This window comes from Moschus berezovskii, chromosome 9 (assembly GCF_049115385.1).
Source record: "Moschus berezovskii isolate FMDL1 chromosome 9, NW_MosBer_1.0, whole genome shotgun sequence".
NCBI lineage: Eukaryota > Metazoa > Chordata > Mammalia > Artiodactyla > Moschidae > Moschus > Moschus berezovskii.
The window spans coordinates 31685795-31704230 of record NC_142468.1 but is presented as its reverse complement, the minus strand read 5'-3'; the positions used below and the strand labels follow the sequence as shown (position 1 = coordinate 31704230).

Here is an 18436-nt window from a genome sequence, read left to right as displayed (position 1 = left end):
TAACTGAACTCCATGGGAGCAGGGCATCTGCTTTGTTTGCCACTCTCTCCCTGACCCCCACTGTGCCTAGGAAAAAGCCTGGCATGTTAATAGGCTTTCAATAATTATTTACCTAGTGATGCAGCTGAATTTACAAATATTCACTCATCAACAGTCAGACTATCATTTGAGATAAAGCAAAGAGGTCTAGGAATGTGTTAACTGCTTGAAAATTATCACACATATATGAAAGCATGCACGCGCACATTCCACTAAGTCGAAACTGAAGTCTTCAGGAAATGAACACCCAGTGCCAAGGGAACATATTCCTCTGACGAAAGCCTCAGCCAATGATCAGTAGGAAGGAACAGGGCCAAATATTACAAAAGATTTGGAAAGAGATTTGCTGCATTCTACTAAGACTAAAAAAAGGAGGGGAGGAATAACTGCAAATAAACCAGATGGGGTAGAATGCCATGAAACATACAGCAGATGGCACTAAAATATTAAACTAACATTTCCTTATGCTCCAAGCTGTGCTCTATGTTAACGCTGATTAGGAGAATGAGTCTATTTAAAAACATGCAGATGAAAAATGAATCTGGTATTGTTAAACTGTTCTGCTAAAAACAACTCCAAGCATTAACATCTAATGTGCTTTCACACAAGCAGTATGTTAATATTATTCAGGCAAGGTTATGTCTAACAAAACCACCTAGAATAGGAGAAAAAAAGCTCACAGTCTCATGAATCTGTTCAAAAGCAAGCTCAGTGTGGTAAAGCCGTGAAAATCTGCTTCTCTGATCTCCATAGCAACAGCAGCAACCCTCGGATAGACATTTTAAAAACCAGATTTGTTTTTCTCTTTTCTAAGTACCTTTCCATGATATTTTTGGATACAGTTGAAATACAACTGACACCGCATAAGGTGTAAACACACTGCCTGTTCCAATTACTTCATTATTAGATGGGGTGGCTTGTTCTTTTCTCACTTAACCCACAATGGTGATGCCACTGTCAACAGCACAGCACCTGGCTCTCTGGGGATGCCCCAGAAAAATACTGTCAACTGAAAGCCAGGCTTAAGAATATTTATAGGTTGGCATGGGCTACCCAGTTAAAGAAGATACCCTCAAGATTTATAAACCATGCAAAGTAATCAACATATTATCCATCTACTTTACAAATATTATGTAAGGCTTCCACCTAAAAAGGAGCCATAGAATACTCACTTTCTCACTGAATCTGAGGTATAAAGTCCCAGTCACAATAAAAGGTAGGGAAAGAATTTAAAATAGGACCATATAAACAGGTGTGTGCTAAAGAATTCAATTGTCCTGTATTATTAGTCTGTATGCTTGAAAATTTTCATATTAAATATTGGGAAAAAAGAAAATATATCTAATCATCATATAAAACACTAACCAAGGGAAGTTTCCACTGTTTCATGTTCTTATTACAGTTCAGTTCAGTTCAGTTGCTCAGTCGTGTCCGACTCTTTGCGACCCCATGAATCGCAGCACACCAGGCCTCCATCCCCAACTCCCGGAGTTCGCCCAAACTCATGTGCATCGAGTCAGTGATGCTATCCAGCCATCTCATCCTCTGTCATCCCCTTCTCCTCCTGACCCCAATCCCTCCCAGCATCAGGGTCTTTTCCAATGAGTCAACTCTTCACATGAGGTGGCCAAAGTATTGCAGTTTCAGCCTCAGCATCAGTCCTTCCAATGAACACCTAGGACTGGTCTCCTTTAGGATGGACTGCTTGGCTCTCCTTGTGGTCCAAGGGACTCTCAAGAGTCTTCTCCAACACCACAGTTCAAAAGCATCAATTCTTCGGCGATCAGCTTTCTTCACAGTCCAACTCTCACATCCATTCATGACTAGAACAACCATAGCCTTGACTAGACGGACCTTTGTTGGCAAAGTAATGTCTCTGCTTTTTAATATGCTATCTAGGTTGGTCATAACTTTCCTTCCAAGGAGTAAGCATCTTTTAATTTCATGGCTGCAATCACCATCTGCAGTGATTTTGGAGTTAGTATAGTTGAAAAATAGAAGAGGGATATTTGTTCATTGGCTAATTAAAAGTGACCAACTGAAAAAATGTAGAGGATTCTTAAAGAAATTTAAATATGAACTGGGCATTAGATGTAACAGTGGTCCTGTGGTTACATAAGAAATGTTCGTAGTTTTAGAGAGTACACTGAAGTATTTAGGAAACATATTGGTGGCTGTGACTTAATTTTCAAATGCTCCCCCCAAAATTAGGTGAAACATGATAAAAATGGTACTGTTAAATTTTGGAGCTCTATATTTGGAAATTCATTATACTATTCTCTCCAATGTATCTATGAAATTTTCTATAATAATCTATTTTAAATATCTTGAGAAAAACAGAAGCATGAGTGCTCATTCAAATCATAGGTAAGAATTAAGTATTTGAAGGGTCAACCCTAATCTTGTCTCCTTTAAAGAATGATTAAAATACATACTATTTTAAGCACTTTGTCAGTGCTTAAATATTACTGTGAAATACCCCGTGTGGATTTCTGGAGTGGGCTATATGAACAATTATTTTTGAAAGCATGAAAATGCTGGACAAAGAAGATGAAGCAAAATTTACCAAGTAAGCAAGATATTGTAAGAAACCTCCCGATATGGGGACAGAAATACTGCATAAATCCTGCCCCTGCCTGGTGCCAGTACGCCTGATTCTAGGGGACCAGGCAGATAACAGACTGCCCTGGAGTGGAAGAATGTCAAAGTTTCCTCCCCACTTAGGATAACTGAAAGCATATAACAAAAACATGGAAGTGATTTTTGAGAGAAATGGCCATCATCTGAGGCATTTTATATAAGAAACCCTCAAAGATTTGTCTGTCTAAATCTAAAGGGGAGATTTCATGTTTATAATTGTGAGAAGGTGGCTAAACCTTGCCCCCAATGTTATTTCAAATATTCCTAAAGAATCTGACTGTTCAGAAGGTAGTTTCCCATAAAAACAAATCAGAGGGGTGAATCTTTTTTGTGTAGGGTCATACTTTGAGAAATGAGGAAGAGGCATCTGCAACAATTCCAAGTCTGCCATGAATTCAGTCCCTTTTAAAGGTAAGTGTATGTGTGTTCATTGTGTGTGTGCGTTAGGTGCTCAGTCGTGTCCAACTCTGCGACCCCACGGACTGCAACCTGTCAGGCTTCTCTGTCCATGGAATTGTCCAGGCAAGAATACTGGAGTGGATTGCCATTCCTTTCTCCAGGGGAACTTCCCAACGCAGGGATTGAACCCTGGTCTCTTGCACTGCAGGCAGATTCTTTACCATTTGAGCTACAGGGAAGCCCTATAATGGAAAGTAGTCTTAATGGTTATTTCTGTTTAAGCTGCTACTACCCTGGTCATTCTATGTTGAGAGAAATCTGATTGGACCAGAGTTGGGAGCTTAAGCTAAATACTGATAAGGTGAGGTGTGACAGGAGAACATCAAATGGTGATGAAGCAGTCCACTTGGATCTTCCCCAGTCTGGATAATAGAAATGCTGAGTGCACAGAAGGAGGGCAAGATGCTGATGGAGCTCAGAAGCATGGCCAGGCTACTAAGGTTATGATCTGGAGGCCTGCCATACAGCCAGCCTTGGAAGGACAAGGGTGATCTACCAAGGGGAGCCCATCTGTACTACCTTACTCTTCAAAACCACCATTACAATGGCAGCCTGCCTGTACAGAAAATGTGATCAAATCATGAAATGTGATAATAATTGCTTCCATTTACAATGTGCCACGTCTTCTACTAGCCTAAGCTCCTTAAAAACAGTTTCAAAGTATTCTATTTATATTTCATTACAATTCAAGAGAGTAGGAATTACTAGCCATATTTTACAGATGAAGCCTCAGAAGTTTTAAGCCAGCAAGTGGTAGACTAGGGTTCAAACCCAAAGCTGTCTGATTCCAGAGCACATGCCTTAATCACTATGTAATACAACTTTAATAAAAAAACCTTATTTTTAATTGGGTTGTGCTGTATTCAAAACAATAAGAAGCATTCACTGCAGAAAGTGTTCCCATTTTATGAGGGTTATAAAGTTTCAATAGACTAGTCTTGCACAAATTCCATAGGCTCAGCAAAGAAAAGCTGAACAGTGGCCTACAGTGATGTCACCTTCTGCTTTGTCAACTCAAATCTATTATTGGCTTTGTCAGCAGAACCTCAGAAAGTGTCTTTCTTTGCTGACTCCATTTGCCCTTTCCTGGGCTGATCACTCTAGGAGAGCGCAGCCAAGAGGTAGATGCTCTTCAGGAGTAATAGTAGGGGATTCACAAGCAATGTTCTCTTCTTAATTAGCCTATTATTCTTTAATCTTTCACTGGATTCAATAACGTTTAAATGAGCTCTTGGAAAAGAGCACAATATATAAAACACACTGACATATAATAAAATCCCATAATATACTTCTGGGGCTTCATCCATGTGTCTAGAGTCACTGCTCATTTAGTCACCAAATGTTTATTGAGTCTCTACAAACTTATCAGGTGCCATTGTAGGCACTGGAAATAGAGCACTGAAAGAAAGTATGTGATCTCAAAGAGCTTAAGATCTATGTGGTAAGAACAAGAAATAAACAGTAAAAATGCATATTTAATATACTGGGTAATGATAAGTACTTTGAAAATCTACAGTAAGAGATAATTACACAAGAAGTCTGTGATAAAGACTTGATGCTCATCCAATTTCCACAGTGTCCCATGCATCAGGGGAGAGTCATGTTACTAATTCTGGCCAATGGACCATAAGCAAAAGTGACATGTTTCATTTCCAGGAGGAAGCTGTGAAAAGCTAATGTGCCCCTCCAGCTCTCTTGTCCCCTGGCGTGGAAACCTGGGAAGCTATATGTTGATATTCAGTGGCATGGGAGGGAGGAAGCTTGGATCCCTTTGTAACTGGATAAAAAAAGAGCTCCCATCAATGAGCATAAGATTTTATATGAGCTAGAAATAAACATCTGTTAAGATAAGCCATTAAGATTTGATGGTTTCTTACTGAAGTACGGCCTAACTCAAACAAACTAAGTACAGAATACTGGAGCCTGGGTAGAGACAACAAATGAGACTACTGGGATCCCATACACCATGGATGGAGTCAACTCAAATCCTGGACAGACATCTTAAATCACCCAAGGCATACTGAAAGTACTCATCTACAGATGTAACACTCAAAGATTATACTCTGGGATATTTAGAGTAGGGCCTAAGCATATGTATCTTGGGGGAAAAAAATACTCAAAAAAATGATAAATTGGGTCCGTTGGCTTTAAGAAACCTCCCTATGGGCAACCCATCCAACAATATGCTTAGGAATGAGCTTATTAGTGAGATCAAGTCAACTTTATATTAATCATTGGAAAAGAGCCAATCAAACCGCAGCATATAGAGATAACCTGTAAGATATTTCAAATATTATGAAAGAATTTTTGTACTAAATGAGTAGCTGGACTAGATTCTTCCAAAGCTCTACTCACTGTATAGTTATTATTAACATAAATATTTAAATAGTAATAAAATGAGAGGGTAATAACTTAAATCATCTAAATGAATTGTCACAAGAATTCTGTGATACTGGTACTATTCTCCCTTTGGAACAAGTGAAAAAAATCTAAGTGCAGACAGGGTAATTGCCGAAAATCACACAGCTAGTAACAAATGGTAGAACTAGGATCCAAACCCAGCTGGCTCATGATACGCAGTCAAAACAATACAGAGTTTGGATAAAGGTACTCTAGATAAGGGGCCACCAGATGGGAAACACTTTAGGCACGGGCTCAGGAAGTAGCTGCTCTGATTCTAGTTAAGGATCTAAATCCTTAGAAAACAGAGCAGCTCACAGGCTGCCAAAGTATGGTGGAAATTTTCAATGAAATAATCTCCTCTTCTTGCCCCAATTCTATGCTCACCAGGCAACAATGGGCTTATCTCCACATTGTGGTTGAGTTCTCCTGATACATCTTCAGGTAAACTGGAAATGAGCATTCTGGTTTATACTAGATTCAGATACATTTGTGTTTCAGAACACTTAGTACTGAGAACGGAGTCTTGGACTGAGAAAACTACTCTCTAGAGTGGACCGGCTCTACCCTCGGGGGGTTCATTCCTTCAGATCTGTTACATAGAAGGGATCACACAGTAGCGTGCTAACACATAAAAAAGAACTGGTTTGTTAAATTATCTCTATAGTGCACTCTAGGAAATGGAGAGTATCAAGGACCCCAGGGAAAAAGGATACAGAAAATGCATTTTTGAAAGGGAAGCAGATGATCTCAGGAGCACTGGGTTCCAAAGTGGGGGTCTTGAGTAGCTGCAGGTCAGGGATACACCAGATGTGGGAGGGAGAGGACCCCAAGATCCTGCCTTGGGTTAGCCCCATCAGTGGGACTTCTTCAGTTCTCCCAGTGTTCTGTCTCACAGAAACTTCCTATGCTTCTGTTCTAGTGGACCTGAGGGTCACCAGCAGGGCTGCTTTTTGCTTTTCAGAACTCCAGAGAACATGAACTATTCACCTTGTGGTTATTAAAGATTTGTTCAGTTTTTATGACAATATTTAGATAAGCAGCAACAGAACATCTTGAGGACAAGAGTGTCATTTTCTAATTTGCTCCGAGTTACCTCACCAGTATTTCTAACAGTAGGATCAATTAGCGTCAGCAAAGGAGAGTACAAAAGAGAAAGGTAGAGAGGAGAGGCAAAACATAAAAATTATCCAACTGTGGAACATATGGTCCAACATACATTCTAACTGTAGATCTTCCTTCTTAACCTGAACTTTACATCATGAGTTACCATACTAGTCAAGATGAGGCTGGCTATGGTAACAAATAACCCTTACCATGGGAGAAATCTGTTTTGGGGCTAACTTAATAGAGCAATATGTGTGTTCATTAGAGGCAGCTTCCCTCCAAGCAGTCATTCAGAGGCCCAGGATCCTTCCCTTTTGTCATCCCTCACAGCCTGAAGGAAGAAAAGGCACAACTACATCTTCGCCACCTTGCCCCAGATGTGACCCACATCACTTCCACTTACGTTCCACTGATAACAATCAGGTGTTTAGCTTCATCTACATGCAAAGAGGGCTAGAAAATGCAGTGGCTGACTAAACAGTCTTACCCAGCAATGACACTACACTATGGAAGTTAAGTGAAAGTGAAAGTTGCTTAGTCGGATCTAACTCTTTGAGACCCCATGGACATACTATACAGTCCATGGAATTTTCCAAGCCAGAATACTGGAGTGGGTAGTTGTTCCCTTCTCCAGGGGATTGTCCCAACCCAGGAATGGAACCAGTGTCTCCTGCATTGTAGGTGGTTTCTTTACCAGCTGAACCTCCAGGAAAGCAAGCTATTGAAGAGGAAGTATCAATCTGATGGAAAGTGATCCATCTTTACCCATTACAAAATGAGCATTATATAAATCACAAGAACAAATATACAATGGGGAGATAAAACTTACAGTTCAAGTGAATGATCTTATGCCTCATCTTAGAGGCATATCAGTCCAGATTTGACAGATTAACAGTATAGCTGAAATCTGAAAGTATCTTTTTCAAAGAGGACTTTGCCATCAGTCTCCAGGGCATTAGTCTCTGCTGTACTGATGCCGAAACTGAAGAATTAACTCACTGAAAAAGACCCTGATGCTGGGAAAGACTGAAGGCGGGAGAAGGGGATGACAGAAGATGAGATGGTTGGATGGCATCACCGACTCAATGGATATGAGTTTGCGTAAACTCTGGGAGCTGGTGATGGACAGTGAGACCTGGTGTGTTGCAGTCCATGGGGTTGCAAAGAGTCAGACACGACTGAGCGACTGGACTGAACCGAACTGAACAGGATCTGAGGGAAAGATGTGGTCTACACAAGAACTAGTGATTTAGAAGTCAAAGCCAGGATTTTTGGCTTTGTAAGTAGAGCACAGATTTGTGGGATAAATTTCAAGATTCTGTTTTCAGAGAAATAAGAAAGGGCTTTAAAATGTGGACCCCAACAAAGGGAAGAGAGAGAAAATAAAAAGGACACATCAACAATGAGGCCATTCTACTTCTATGAAAATTATCTAGAACCAAGTTATTTATGATTTTATTTACGTCTAACATTTGAGAAAACTGTGACTCTATGTAAAATTATTTGACCATCACTTGCCTAACCTAAAATTAAAAAAAAAAAAATTAAATTCTCTCCAGGTGATTGCACTAAATTTCCACGTCATTGACCACACTACCACTTGATCTAACGGTGCTTCATGCACCATTATAAAACTATTTACAGCAGTATATGTTTAAGATATTAAATCTTAATCTCCAAATTATAAAGCCACCTCACATAGAGAAGCATTTAGGTTTACTTACAAACAAGTCAACTACCTGGAAATCAATTTAGTTGGAAAAGGGCACTGGATCAAGTCAGGAGACCTTATCTCAAATTTTGGTTCTTTTACCCCTGCAATATCACTGAGAACAACTGACTGTATCTCAAATCCTGACTTCAATATAAAAGGAGGGTGTTGATCAAAGAACTCCAGTTAGTATGAAACTCTGATTCATGAATCCTATATGATATTATATTTTTTGGCACAGGCAAAATGGCTAACTTAAAATTAATTCTGGTACAAACCAGGTTACCCTTTTAGGAATTTTTTTGGACCTCTGTCCTAGTGCTTATTTCAAGGAAAATATGGATGACAATTTAAATGATCAATCCCTATACAAATGGTGCAGTCACATGGACACTGTAAAATCACTGAAAGATACATTTTCTTACATCTTAACCCAGGAACTTTGTAAATTTGAAATGTGTAATTTCAAATCCTAGTGGCTTCAGATGAGGTTAAAAAAGAGGTTGGATATTTTCATCACAACCACTGGATGGCAACAGACATTAACAATGAGTGGGGAAAATCAATATGAAAGGCGTCCTTCTCTGCTTTACTTGGTTTTCTCTGCATTTTTAGATATAGCATCGAATTTCCTACAGATGTTAGGGGGAGGTAAACAAAAGTGAATTTCAAAGCAAAAAAAAAAAAAGATATCTTTGAAACACATATTCTGCTTTTGTAAGTGCTTTGCATTTAGAGAAATCTCCCAAGATTTCAGTGTTCAGCTGAGTTGTAAAAGAGGTACCAGCCAGAAGGGAAGAGTTAAATCAGAATGCTGTATTTACCAGAGTATGCAGGTTTGAGCTGAATTATTTATCAGTGGTAGTGAAATTTTTGATCTTGTGTAAGAAGATTAAGCTTGCTACTTCATCTGTCACTGGAAGCATACAGTTCAACCCCAGCCTCAGGCTTTCTCCCTCTCCCATGAATTTTCTAAGCTATGGACAGAGGCTATTTGGAGGACTCCTCTGGCCCAGTGAGGTAGGAGACAGTGGACCTCTGGGCTGGACACCTGGTATCTGTCAAGTGGAATAAAACTCAAGCTTTGTTCTCACCCAGACACTCCAAGGACAAAGCTAGTGGTAAAAGCTGAGTTCTGCTAAAGCAAAGAGAAAAGGTACCCACTCCTGAGGTCAAGGAAGACTTTCCTGTCTGCACAAGCGCAGAAGGCTTCTTGGGGGTTGAAAAGGGAGGGGACCCCACCCCCATAATAAACGTGGACATGCACTCATAGGCCTCTACAGTGGGGTCCATCTTAGCAAAAAGCTGCACACGCATCTTGGGGAGGGTCCATGGGCCAGACAGGTATGAAGACAGAAACAAGGTAATGGGCCAAAGGGAAACAGAGACCCCGAGGACTTTCCTGTGGAAGTGATTTACGTCCCTCTGCGCTGCGGTTCCCCTCACTCAGGACACCCACACTCCTCTCCAGGTGTGTGTCTCTGCCCAGTATCTGACTTCCTGAGCTCCTCGGTGTCCGTACTCCTTCTCTCTGGGGGTGTATCTCTGCCCTGCTTCTGAGTTGGATAAACTGTTTTCCTGTGTGCTCTTTCATACATTGTGCTGTGTCTCTAATAATAAATGTTGTACCTCCGTTTAGTGTTTGCCTCCTTGAAACATTATTGCTTTCAAATAGTGGCAAGAGCCAGGGCCACTTTGCTTCTAGCCTCTGGTAACTGGTGGTCTAGTGGTTAGGATTCTTGGTTTTTCATCCAGGCCACCCAGGTTTAATTCCTGGGGAGGGAACTAAGATCTCTTCTCAGGACTGCTCATTGCTCTCCCTCCAAAGTCACCAGAAGGCCCCAAACTATCTGGAACATGAATTGTTAGCTAGCTGTGTCCCTGCCTGCTCTTTGCAGGCCTTTGTTCTGGAGCCTCTGTGGGGTGGGAAGATAGCAGTAGCACCTCCAGAATAAGCCTGTAAGTCCAGGTTGTGCTCACACTATCCCCGCTCCACTTCTCCTATAAGGAGGTGGAAGTCTCAGAGTTGACAGTATAAATTTCATTCTAAATCCCACATATAAACCATTTAAAAACACCTAAGTTCAATCAGAAAACCTGCCTGGCAGGATTCTGGCCCAGGCCCTGAAAAAGATGGGACACTTAGAGAAAAATACCTGACAAAGATAACTCTGAGGGCTTTGAGAGATCAGCCTCAACACAGTCCCTGGAACAATAGTTCTCAAATTCTGGTGTGCCTAGGATTTCCTGGGGAGCCAATTAATGAAGCAGATTCCTCAGCCCATTCTTAGGAGATCCTGGAGATGAGCCTAGGAATCTGTATTTTTTCAAACAGTTTATGATGTCAATGGTCCCCAACTGCACTTTGAGAAACACTGTCTAGAAAAACAAATGTCTCCACTGAGTCCCTAATCCACTCTCCCTGCCACATGCCCTCAGTTTCCATAAGACGAGAGAAAGAGTCCTGGATCAAGGCTTTCCATAGCAGAAGAGGACCCTTAGGTCGTTTAAAACCCAGAAAGACCATTAAAGAGATAAGGCTGACTCAGGAGGCACCCAGTAATCACAAATAACAATAATCAACTCCAGGCTTGAGCCGAAGTTAACTAGAGCCAGTGATATACTTGTTCCACTTCAGACCCCAGCTTGAGTGTTTGCCTTAAACTATCTTTTCTCTGACTTTATCCTCTGTTCTCTGGTAGGCTACCATCTTTGCTTGTTAGTATAATTTTGATCCATATTTGGAACTTCACATTAGACTTTCTGAAGCTTTTGTGAGTTCCTGGCCCTCGCCAAAATTATACCTAACTCTTTTTAAAGAACCAACTTGCTGTTCCCCATCCCTGCCTACCTTACTCTGTGTCCTATTTAACATCCATAGGTACCATATTTGACCCTTATTCCAGCTCCAGTTTCAGCCACTCAAACATCACTGTCACCAAAACACGTTAATAACTATTATACCCCCCAATGCTTGGCCATAAAAATATACTAGATGTACAGCTCAACCTGGGAGAGAATATTTCAGAGCCAGCGTTACCCAAATGGATGATTTTCCCATAGCACACATAAAAAAAAAAAATGGCTTCAGTGACTAAAGAAACAGCATCGAGGTTTGGGGTATTTTTCCAATGTAAATATTTTTGCATCTATTTATAATCAATTATGGTGACAAAAACTGAAATATAATTTGAGAGATGTGGGAATAAAGTCACCCCAAATACCAACCCACTGTATCAGTAAGTCCAATTAAGCCAATCTTCAAAATAAACGTCAAATTCAGCCATTCCTCTTCATTTTCATTGCTACCTCCCTCTCCCTGTCATATCATGATAAAGACCAAACTCTGCACTGCGGTCTGGGCATGAAAAGGCACTGCCAACCTTGTTGCTTTGTTTAGTCACTAAATCACATCCAACTCTTTTGAGACCCCATGGGCTATATCCTCCAGGCTCCTTTGTTCATTGGATTTCCCAGGCAAGAATACCGAAGTGGGTTGCCATCTCCTTCTCCATGGACCTTCCCTACCTAGGAACTGAACCTATATCTCGGGCACTGCAAGCAGATTCTTTACCACTGGGCCACCAGGGAAACCAACGACAACAACAAAATAACTCTAACCATGGAGACATTTTTTTTCAGTTTCTAGAATGCTCCCAGAACCTTCTTGCCTGTAGCTTTTGCATTGTCTACTGTCCAGAATGTTTTAAAATGATGTCTTGCCATAGTCGATTCCTAAGTTTCCTCCTCTCTGACCTTCTGACCCAAGTTCCACTACCACCAAGTACTCTCTCACGAGAACACATCATTCTGTTGATTTCTATTTAATGTCCGCCCCTCACCCACCCAAATGAAGCCCTGCGATTGGTGGATTCATGTCTGCCTTGGTCATCAATATACTGCCTGGGTCAGACAGGCAGTACACCATCTTGACTGAAGCAAAAGAAGGAATAATGAGTTGAATTGGGAAGGTCTTCCTTTGCTGGCACTGGCATAACCTTGGGTAAAATTTATGCTATCTATATTGCAGCAGAGTTTTTTGGGGTTACAAAGATAGGATTCAGAAGCAGAGACCTTAACTGTGAGTGCCCCACCCAGACTTAGAGGAAAGTGAAGTTAGCATTTGAAAGGAGTGGAGAATCCTCTGGAGACTTGATGCTGAGAATTAGAGGTAGGTGGATTATATTCTCCAATCTCCATGACTGCACAGGTAAGCAAAGATGATTTATGTGAAGGATAAAGGGACTAGATAGAGAATCAGGATCACCATCTAAACAGGGTCATTATTTCTCAGAGGCACCAGAACATCTGCCATCTGTGAACTCCTATCTCTACGGGCAAGTTGGACTTGGGTCCATCTTAAGGGCTTATCTATGCCCCACTCAGTGAGACTTTATTTTGGGGGGCTCCAAAATCACTGCAGATGGTGACTGCAGCCACGAAATTAAAGACGCTTGCTCTTTGGAAGAAAAGTTATGACCAACCTAGACAGCATATTCGAAGAAGGCAATGGCAAGCCACTCCAGTACGCTTGCCTAGAAAATCCCATGGATGGAGGAGCCTGGTAGGCTGCAGTCCGTGGGGTCGCTAAGGGTCGGACACGACTGAGTGACTTCACTTTCACTTTTCACTTTCCACTTTCACACATTGGAGAAGGAAATGGCAACCCACTCCAGTGTTCTTGCCTGGAGAATCCCAGGGACGGGGGAACCTGGTAGGCTTCTGTCTATGGGGTCACACAGAGTCGGACACGACTGAAGTGACTTAGCAGCAGCAGACAGCATATTAAAAAGCAGAGACAGCTCAGTCAGACAGGCGCAGCTTCCGGAAGTAACAAAGCGATGGCTGCCCAAGGAGAATCCCAAGTTCAGTTCAAACTTGTTTTGGTTGGTGATGGTGGTACTGGAAAAACCATGTGACCGGTGAAGCGTCATCTGACTGGTGAATTTGAGAAGTATGTAGCTACCTTGGGTGTTGAGGTCCACCTTCTTGTGTTCCATACCAACAGAGGACCTATTAAGTTCAATGTATGGGATACAGCTGGTCAGGAGAAATTTGGTGGACTGAGAGATGGCTATTATATACAAGCTCAGTGTGCTATTATTATGTTTGACGTAACATTGAGTTACTTACAAGAATGTGCCTAACTGGCATAGAGAACTGGTACGAGTGTGTGAGAACATCCCAATTGTGTTGTGTGGCAACAAAGTGGATATTAAGGACAGAAAGGTTAAGGCAAAGTCAATTGTCTTCCACCGAAAGAAGAATCTTCAGTACTATGACATTTCTGCCAAAAGTAACTACAACTTTGAAAAGCCCTTCCTTTGGCTTGCTAGAAAACTGACTGGAGACCCTAACTTGGAGTTTGTCGCCATGTCTGCTCTTGCCCTGCCAGAGGTGGTCATGGACCCAGCCTTGGCAGCACAGTACGAGCACGATTTAGAGGTTGTTCACACAATTAATCTCCCGGATGAAGATTATGACCTGTGAGAAAGTGAAGTTGGGGCCCAGCATCAGAAGTCTAGTTTTATAGGCAACTGTCCTGTGATGTCAGTGGTACAGTGTGTTTGCCACTTTATTATATAGCTAAGCAGAACATGCGCTTAATCTTTGGATGCTGAAGGAGATGGATGAGCTTTGGAGTGAATGTGGAAGTTTAAAAAAAAAAAACCTTTCATTTTTTGGACCTGCATATTTAGGTGTTTTGGAACACAGTTGTTTCCTTCTTGAGTTTCAAATATAAGACTGCTATAGTCACATGACAATATTGAGAGGTGGAATCTTGTTTGTTACTGTCATTCCCATTCCTTTTCGTTTAGAATCAAAATAAAGCTGTATTTCAAATATCTAAAAAAATAAAAGCAGAGACATTACTTTGCCAACAAAGGTCCATCTAGTCAAAGTTGTGGTTTTTCCAGTAGTCATGTATGGATGTGAGTTGGACTATAAAGAAAGCTGAGCATCGAAGAATTGATGCTTTTGAACTGTGGTGTTGGAGCAAACTCTTGGGAGTCCCTTGGACTGCAAGGAGATCCAACCAATCCATCCTAAAGGAAATCAGTCCTGAATATTCATTGGAAGGACTGATGCTGAAGCTGAAGCTCCAATACTTTGGCCACCTGATGCAAAGAACTGACTCATTTGAAAAGACCCTGATGCTGGGAAAGATTGAAGGCAGGAGGAGAAGGGGACGACAGAGGATGAGTCGGTTGGATGGCATCACCAACACAACGAACATGAGTCTGTGTAAACTCCGGGAGTTAGTGATGGACAGGGAGACCTGGCGTGCTGCAGTCCATGGGGTTGCAAAGAGTCAGACATGATTGAGCGACTGAACTGAAATGATGGCCCACTCTTTACCCAGGCAAAATTTACTAGGGAGTTGGGTTCATTGTGCCCTAAGGACTTGGCATCAAAATATTTCAACAACAATTTTGGATCTATATATACATCCTATAGGTGAAGTGTCAAAAATATCTGTCCCTAGAAATAGTTTAAGTGCTGGGTCACCAAGATTGGAGCAAATCTCTTCAAGGTTGAGAAGGAAACCTTCCCAGGGTTCTGAAGCCACTATTTAAAAAACAGATCAATATGCAATCTGGGACAATGCTAACCTTGTGACTGTTTCAGAAGGAAAAACCAATAAGGTGAACTGCCTATTGGCAGCCTCATTCTGTGCTGCTAAACCAGGAGAATACCTTCTATCACTGGGCAGCAACTCATAAAAGTAACTTAATAGCTTTGAATAGTCTAAAATGGAAGGTTCAATGTCTCCATCTAAATATTTACACGGCATACATCCTCACAGAAGCTAGACTTTATCCAGCAGTTTCTGGTCCATCTGCTGAAAGCTGGCATGGGGGAAGCAGCTGTATTATTAGGGACATAAGTCCTTGGGCCAATTATGAAACCTGCATTGTGAAAGAAAGATCCTGTCCAAGAACCTTTATGGCCTGTTTTACTAATTCAGTTTCATGGAAGCAAATAAATATGGGACTAAAGTATATTACCTTTTTTTAAAAAAGAATTACAGGAAGAAAAATAAATGGGTCACACTTATTCTGGTTCCCTCCAAAATATTTTAGGACAGAAGCAATATCTAGTATATTAATAATAATGAAAAGTAATAATAAACATCATAAATGCTAGGTCTTTTTGAGAAGACCTCCATCTGGGAGTCTTCTTGCAAATCACTCCCCAAAGGAGATAATCTTTTCCCTGCCACAGAGGGCTAAGCCCTGCAAGCTCTGGCTGCTGCAGCTGGTGCCTGCAGAGAGAAGGTGCAGAGGCCTGCCTCCCAGGGCACAGGAAGGGATGGAAACAGCTGAGTGCCCCTCACTCTCTCTCCTTAAAAAACACCATATGCCCAGGGCACGCTCACCAAGGTGTTTTTCACTACAGGTTGGGCTGCTTAGCTCATCTGCTTACAGACAAAATTCTCTTTAGCATGCTTATTAAAAGTGCAAGTTTATGCTCATCCTAATGTTGTGGTTCTAGGGCAAAGGCCAAACAGGAATCTGCATTTTCAGTCATCACTCCAGGAGACTATGAGGCAATGGGCTGAGGCAATGCTTTGGGAACCACTGGCTTAAACCAGTATTTCTCAAACTGGGATCACTGGATGCCCTATTGAAAGTTCCAAATAGTTTTTTTTTTTTACACTTTGTACTTTGTTTTTGATAGTTTTTCAAATATTAAGAGCATCCTGGATACTGTGGATAATTTTATAGCCAAAATACTACTGCAACACTTCCACTGAAGTTTTTCAATCAGGTTCTACTTCTAACTTGGTCTCAGGCCACTGAGTCTTTACTCAGCCTTTACTCAGATCCAGACCTGATCTGAATATCCACACCAGAGTGAAGCCTGAATGATATACCGTTATTCACTCAGGAAGCGAACATAAGAAGGAAAGGAGCAGATTTTGACAAAGGACATCAATGTACTAAATGGGAAGTGGAGGGAGGTAGTCTACAGGATGTTCACTAAAGAGTGAGGAAACGGACGTGGAGCCCAGAATGAAAGACTTCTCCAAAGCCTGGGAGGTGCTACACATGAGGCAGTGGCTGAAAACCTGTGTGGATGAGAGCAAGAAAATGAGGGACGAAGGAAGACAGGGAAAGAACTCAGGCCAAACAAAGGAATTGGAAGGAAGGTAGCAAAAGAGACTGGGGAAAAGGTCAGAGACTGAGGGGATAACCAAGAAGGAGAAACATCAGGGAGATAAAGGAGGACAGTTTTGAGATGAGAACAGTCTCCATGTGAGCTGGTGTTGTCCCTGATTTTACTGCTAAAAGAAGTAAGTTAAAATAGTCTGTCCAATATGGTATCACTTGTGCAATAAAAGCCTGTGTATACCGAAATACACAAATAAAATTTCTGAAAGCAATAAGAACAACAAAAACAGAAGCCTGAAGTTATCTCTAAGACTTAGAAATGTAAGGTTGGATCAGAAGAACTTAAACTTTTTATTTTGCACCATTTCTTATGTTACATTTATTTATTTTGAACATATGTTATTTTCTCACTAATGTTTTAAGGACTGTTCAGCAGTACAACATTAAAGTACCCAGGAGAACAAGAAAGATGAGGCTGAAAAGAGGTCTTTTGGGGAGATAAGAAGGTTGTTGTTGGTGACCTTCTTCAGAACAGTTTCAGGTCAGAATGTTAATATTGACTTCCATGGTCTAAAACATTGCTTCTCAAGCTTTAGCATGAATAGGAATCACTTGGACATCTTGGTAAAATGCAGATTCTAATCAGTAGGTAGGTCTGGGAAGGAGCTTGATATTTCTAACAGGCTCCCACATGACATCCTGGTGGCTGGTCTGACACTATGCTTTTGAACTGCAAGGAAAAGTAATTAGAATGTTGGGAATGGAGGTGAGTACCCAGAGACCACTATTTCTCAAAGAATGCTCCATAGACAATGAACCCGACACCACACTCTAATAAAAGATTCTGCAATCAAATAGGTAGAAATACACTGCACACCCACCCTGATGAGTACCATTGGGTATTAGTGTTTTATTGAGAATTTGTCATTTGTTTTCAACTAAGACATTCCTAAAAGGGTCAACCTTGCAACAGTGAAAATTTATCTACCCTGTCATGTTCTTAAGAGGCCATCCTTGAGGGTATGGGGAAGCAAAATAACAGGGGAGCAGGAGCTCAGGGGGTGGACAGAGAAGGGAAACTGGAATATGATGAACCACATCTGGTCTTCAGTGTAACAGCAGCAGAGGTCTCTGAAAGGTAAGAAAGCTCCATAAATAGACCTTGTCAGGACAAGCACAGGCCAGTAAATAAAGCCCAATGTTCCTTGACAGTATGTGCTATGATATCGTCAGATATTTGCCAAACCTCATTCTAAATATTTCTGGACCTTTCCAAAACTTAGCCCAGACCAGCATTAGCAGGATAACTTCAAAGCCAGGGAGAAGAGCGTACTTGTGAATATATGAACCTGAATGCACTTACACTGCCAGAGGCTTGAGGAAACCGCAGAAGCTGACCTGACCCCTCTGCTGTGGGGAGTCGCACTTGACTTGAGCACCACCCTCCTGTCCACAGACAGTGATTAAGAACAGCCTGGGGGAGGCTGCTCCTCCCACCCGCTGAGGTGGAGCAGGTGAGACCAGAAGAACCCCAGGGCTCCAATAACCTGCTGGCAGCATCGAGTCATCTGCGCAGCACCACGAGCACTCAGCTGCCTCAGAACAACCTTTCAGACTCTCTTCATAGATAATGAGGCTGAGAGTGCTGAGTTTCAGTGGGAGACTGGATTTCAAAGGATCCCTCAGTGTGGAGGAGAGCAGAGGCTATTCACCGTGGTATGCCTTAATCGTTTGTAAAGACTGCCACTTCTCCTTTCTAATGTCTAACGTGGCAGCAGAGGGTCCAAGCCATATGGGGCAACTTGCACAGAGATTAGAATGGTACCAGAATCAGCCATAAAATACGCTCTGAAGCCTTTGCGTTCACAGCGGTACTTTTCCATCGCCTTAGCTCTTTATTGGACGTTTGGTCGCTCGGTCAGTCCTGCTGCGGTACTTGTCTCTCAAATATACTAATGAGGGG

The 18436-nt window shown here is 41.6% G+C and overlaps 1 protein-coding gene, 1 long non-coding RNA gene and 1 pseudogene across 4 annotated transcripts in view; 2 read left to right on the top strand and 1 right to left on the bottom strand.

The window, feature by feature from the left end:
* RTN1 (reticulon 1) overlaps nucleotides 1-18436 on the bottom strand; it is a 250209-nt gene that overhangs the window by 87147 nt on the left and 144626 nt on the right. The gene's annotated exons all lie outside the window — the stretch shown is intronic.
* LOC148776424 (uncharacterized) overlaps nucleotides 1-18436 on the top strand; it is a 102980-nt gene that overhangs the window by 50204 nt on the left and 34340 nt on the right. The gene's annotated exons all lie outside the window — the stretch shown is intronic.
* Nucleotides 13198-13861, top strand: LOC129563094 (GTP-binding nuclear protein Ran-like; annotated as a pseudogene).